Consider the following 5,460-nt stretch of genomic DNA (forward strand, 5'->3'; position numbering starts at 1 on the left):
CTCCCAAAGTGATGGGATTACAGGCATGAGCCACTATGCCCAGTCTAAAATGAATGATATATTTGAAAAAATACATTCAGCATAAAATCTGGATTTAGGATTACAAAAGCTTAATAGAATACACTTTTATTTTTGTGGTATAAATTTATGAATCTGCATTTGGGTTTGATTTCAACATTTTATTGTCTAATAAAATATTAGAATTAACATATTTATTAAACATGTGGGAACAGTCAACAGCTACTAAATTTCTACTCTATGTCCAGCACTGAGGTAGAAATTCTGGTAGCACAAAAGAAGAGGTCATTCTCTCAAGTCTTTCCACATTTTAAAATATTCTCTAGAAACTGGTAAATCACTAGCTTTTATAAAGAATCTTTGAGTATCGGTTATTTAGATGACAGAAGTACTTTCAAGTCTGTAAATCTTGGCCCGTTATGATAGACACTGATAACTGCAATAAGAATTCATTCCTTGACATATCCTACTTGCACAATAAATGATGATAAGATCAATGTCTACAAAATCACTTATGATAATTACTATTGTGACATAGTCTGAGGAATAAATGACATAGGCAAAGCAAATGAGGCCCTAAAATACCGGTATTTTCTCATTACAATAAAGCCCTTACAGCTCCTATCATTGTAGTATTTATATGGAACATTCATGTACATATGCAATCAAATAATAGAAATATATTTAGCATAGTTTAATTTGCGACTATTTGAAAACAACAGCAAATGTCAAACTGTGTTAAACTGTGAAATGCATACTATTTTATTTATTTATTTATTTATTTATTTATTTATTTCTCACATACCATTTTAAATGAACCCTGCTGACCTTCTTCCATTCCGTGGCTGAAAAATAATAGATTAGAAATAAATGAGTTTAACTAAAGATGGAAGCTAATAGTCATAGAAACAGATTGATGATTTAGAGGAGTGTTTAATGCGCATCACAATCATCTAGAGGGCTTTTTACAACATAGACTGCTGGACCCCATAGCCAGAATTTCTGATTTAGTAAGTCTGAGAATCCTGAGAAATTTGTATTTCTAACAAGTTCTGAGGTGCTCCTAATGGACCACCATGAACTAGATGCTATTTGACTTTGCTTATTTCCTTGATAGTACCAACATTTTAAAACAAATGTTCTCAATTTTATTTTGATATGAACCAAAATGAACTTACTGAAGTCAGGGCTGTTTAGTTGCTTACTTCTTCCTGCTATCAGTCCAATTCCTTCATTCAATCCCTTCTCTAATTTGCTGTTAGAATTATTTTTCAAAAGCCAAATCTTACCACATTTGCCCCCTCCTTAGCCTTTAGTGTAAAGCTGAAATTTCTTGGCTAAATATTTCATCAACAAATTCCCATTGATTCTTCAGGATTCAGCCCTTGAAGTCTTCTCTGTACCTCTTCCATTCCCCAGCTGGAATTAAATGCTTTTCTTTTGGAAATCACAGCCTTTGGACTACAAGTGCATTGCACACAGTACTTTATATTTGTTTACTTATCTGTTTTAGAGCCCATCTAAATTCCTAGAGCATAGGAATGGAATCTTATCTGTCTTGATAGTCCCAGCCCTTGGTACATTGCTCAGCACCCAGTAGAAGTTCAATAAATAGTTGTTGAATGAATTAATTAAAACTTTCTGGTAATGTATTAAGGATGCAAATATTTTACCAAGTGTAGCTGCCTAGAAAAAAACCTCACATTTTATAGACAATGTGGACAAACAAAATCAGAAATGTAATCCTGAAATTCTGTCTACGTATACCTTTTATTATGGCAGATTCTTTTAATTTTAAGAATTTGTGAAAGTATTCATAACTCTTCCAATCTACTGAGTTAAAATTTTTGTAAATAATTCCATAGAACATAAGGAATATCTTTAAGACACTTACTTTCTATAAAGTATCTTTAAGACACTTACTTTCTATACATAAAATGTCATGGAATTAAAGTGTCAAATAGGTGAATGCTATTTGAGGTGTTTAAACATGAGCAATAATAGATCAAAGAAGAGATCAGAGATCAGAGATACCGTGGTATTGAAGCAATAAGGTGGTGACAGAAGTGAATGTCAGACTGTAGCACCTGATGCCAAACATCTATAAACTTTAAAACTTAATTGAAATGTAAAAGTTAATTAAATACACAGGGAACATATTTTTAAATTTTGGTGTAGATTGATTTTTTAAAAATACAGTATGTACCTACCCTGAATAAAAAATATCCTCGACTTTGACTTGCAAAGGGACTTTGGAATTGTTCCTAGAAGAGAAAATGAGGGCATTACAAATCAAATAACACTAAAAATAAGTGCAAATTCTCTTTGAAAGTACATTGACGGTCAAAATTACTTTCAACTATCATAACTAAACATAGAGGGAATCAGGGACTTGAATAGAGAATTTTTGTATCATACCTGAAAATTTTCAACAACTAGCAGTATCATCAGAATCTTATATTTAAAAATAATTTCCTTGTCAGTGTGACAGATTTGCCTTTCAGGAATTTTGTCAGTTGTAGGTGAATTCATCAATAAGTAGAAAGAGAAATGACAGACACTTCATAATTGACTATATTTAAAATCTCCTTTCAGCATTTTGTTAGAATGAAATAATTTATTTAAAATACATATTGCATGTGTTAACCCATGAACAGGGGAAAATATAAAACAGAATTGTGTCAAAGCTAAAAAATATTATCCAATATTTCTACAGAAATGTAGTTTGAAATTACGGGACAAATTTGGTAAATTACATTTATTCAATGAAGCTTTAGGACAGATGTTCCTAATATAATTATATGTGCAGAATGTTAATTTTTAAATTTCCAAATATTAATAGGAACGACCCAATTATTCATAATAAGTATATCTTTTTCTTAAACATTTCATTTTAAAATTCATGAAAAAAATACATTAACATTTTATGGTTTCCATAAAATTGGCTTATAGCTCCCTATTTTTATTAACAATTACCTATATCATAAAAGCATTATCAGTATGGCTATCACCATGAAATCTTTCAGCCAAGACCTTTTTCAACTATTTTATAATATGAATACAATCATATTAAATTCTAAGAAATGGCTCTGATATATGTTTAAATTCTGAAATACTTAGTTTGCAACAAATGTATCTTAAATCCTCAATATTTGTACTTAATTTTCATCTTTACTATAACTCCCCAAATTACTTAACATTGACAAAAAATCTGTATTTAAAAATGTACACACTGTATACATGTATCAAAATATCATGTGTACCCCCAAAATATGTATAATATACCAATGAAAAATAAAAAATAAAGTTTAAGTTTTCAAAATTTAAAAAAATGTACACATATAAACCATATGTTTATATACCTATATAAGCAACATTCTCAGCTGGGCACAGTGGCTCATGCCTGTAATCTGAGCACTTTGGGAGGCTGATGTGGGGGAATCACTTGAGCCCAGGAGTTTAAGACCAGCCTGGGCAACACAGAGAGACCTAGTCTCTACAAATAATAAAAAAATTTAGCCAGGTATGATGGCATACACCTGTGGACCCAGCTCCTCAGGCTCCTCAGGAGGCTGAGGTGGGAGGATTGCCTGAGCTGAGGAGGTCAAGTCTGCAGTAAGCCATGATCACATCACTGTACTCCAGCCTAGGTGACAGAGAAAGACCCTGTCTCAAAAATAATAATAATAAAAATAAAAAATTCAAATGCATATTATATCAAAGAGAAAAAACTAAAAGGCAGGACAAAACGTAAATTTAAATGTGCCAAATATTTAAAACTTCCAAATGCTAAACCCAAACATACAGATTTTTTTAGTTTTATCATTAGCATAGAGCATCATATAAAATAATTTGGGAGGTAGAGATAAAAGATGTGGGAATGAAACTGGAAGATGTCTAGCAAACAAAATTTAAGAAAAGTGTTTTAAGATCTAAAACCTCATTTCTTCAAGAATTCAAAATATTTCACTATCAAAGATATATTTTAAAATTAGATGACTTAGGCCCATCAAAGCAAACACTATCCTGCAATTGCATTTCATCTTTCACATTATTTTCTTTCATAGCTTTCTAGGAAACTTAACTGGCTGCAAAATACCCTTAAGATTTATCATTTGTCTGAAAATATAGATGGTATCACTGAAGGTGGAAAATTCAGTCAATGTACTAAACTGTCCACAATACTGAGTGATTAGCTTTGGTTTTGTAAATCACGGCACTGAAATAATGTAGTCACACTAATGATTGTTGGTGTCTTTTAAGAAACTGAATCTTTAAGTTGAAATTGTTTACTAATTCATAACTCGAGCAAACACTTTAAGAAGTAAAAGTTAAATCAAAAAAGCATGTATTACTTCTAGAGAGTTTGATGACAACTGCTTTTTTCTTCACTCTGCAAATTCTAAAATTTTAAGTGGCTACTGCCTAAGATCTTACATTTCTCTTCACAGTTGGCATCAGATATTGTCTTCTTTGATGGAAGCTTCATTTAAGAATGTGAAGATTCTAGGGAGGAAATACTGGCCATAAAAATAAATTTTGAGGAATATATTCACCTAAACTCTATGCGTTTTTAAAAGTATCTGAAAACTTTGGGTAGCACTTTAAGAAGAATAAATTAAATATGGTATTGAAATTAAGGAAAACTTTGATGATCTGAACTCAACTTTTTTTTTTCTTTTTTTTCTTTTTGAGATGGAGTCTTGCTCTGTCACCTAGGCTGGAGTGCAGTGGCACGATCTCGGCTTACTGCAACCTCTGCCTCCCCGGTTCAAACAATTCTCCTGCCTCAGCCTCCCAAGTAGCTGGGATTACAGGTGCCGCCACCACGCCAGCTAATTTTTTTTTTTTTTTGTCTTTTTAGTAGAGACGGGATTTCATCATGATGGACAGGCTGGTCTCAAACTCCTGACCTCAGGTGATCCACCCACCTCGGCCTCCCAAAGTGCTGGGATTACAGGAGTGAGCCACCGTGCCCAGCCTGAATTCAACTTTTAATAATAAAATACATAACTTAAAAATAACACAATAAAAGTATCCAAGATTAAACTATAAAGGGTACAGCATAGTGAAAAAAAATTGCCTAGATCAGAAGTCAGAAGACTATTTTGTACTTTCTCTTACTAATACGATCTGGGGAAACTCCTTCAACTATTCTGACTTGCTTTCCCTTTTGTAAATGGGAAATAATATTTGTATAAGTACTAACAGAATTCCTCAAAGAATAAAATGAGATAATATAAGACTGAAAATTATAATGTATTATAGCAAGGGAAGGCATTACTTAAAAATAATCCTAGAGGCCGGGCGTGGTGGCTCACGCCTGTGATATCAGCACTTTGGGAAGCCGAGGCGGGCGGATCATGAAGTCAGGAGATGGAGACCATCCTGGCTAACACAGTGAAACCCAGTCTCTACTAAAAATACAAAAAATTAGCCAGG

The 5,460-nt window shown here is 32.6% G+C and overlaps 1 long non-coding RNA gene across 1 annotated transcript; it reads right to left on the bottom strand.

The window, feature by feature from the left end:
* Positions 1-822: 822 nt before the first annotated feature.
* On the bottom strand, positions 823-4,533 carry LOC131382738 (uncharacterized). The gene is made up of 3 exons (XR_009212335.1): positions 4,456-4,533; positions 2,229-2,282; positions 823-863 (listed from the first exon to the last, which is right to left on the bottom strand). It is a non-coding gene; the product is annotated as an uncharacterized LOC131382738 (long non-coding RNA).
* Between the last annotated feature and the right edge of the window lie 927 nt (positions 4,534-5,460).

This window comes from Hylobates moloch, unplaced genomic scaffold (assembly GCF_009828535.3).
Source record: "Hylobates moloch isolate HMO894 unplaced genomic scaffold, HMol_V3 SCAFFOLD_2648, whole genome shotgun sequence".
NCBI classification, from domain to species: Eukaryota; Metazoa; Chordata; class Mammalia; order Primates; family Hylobatidae; genus Hylobates; species Hylobates moloch.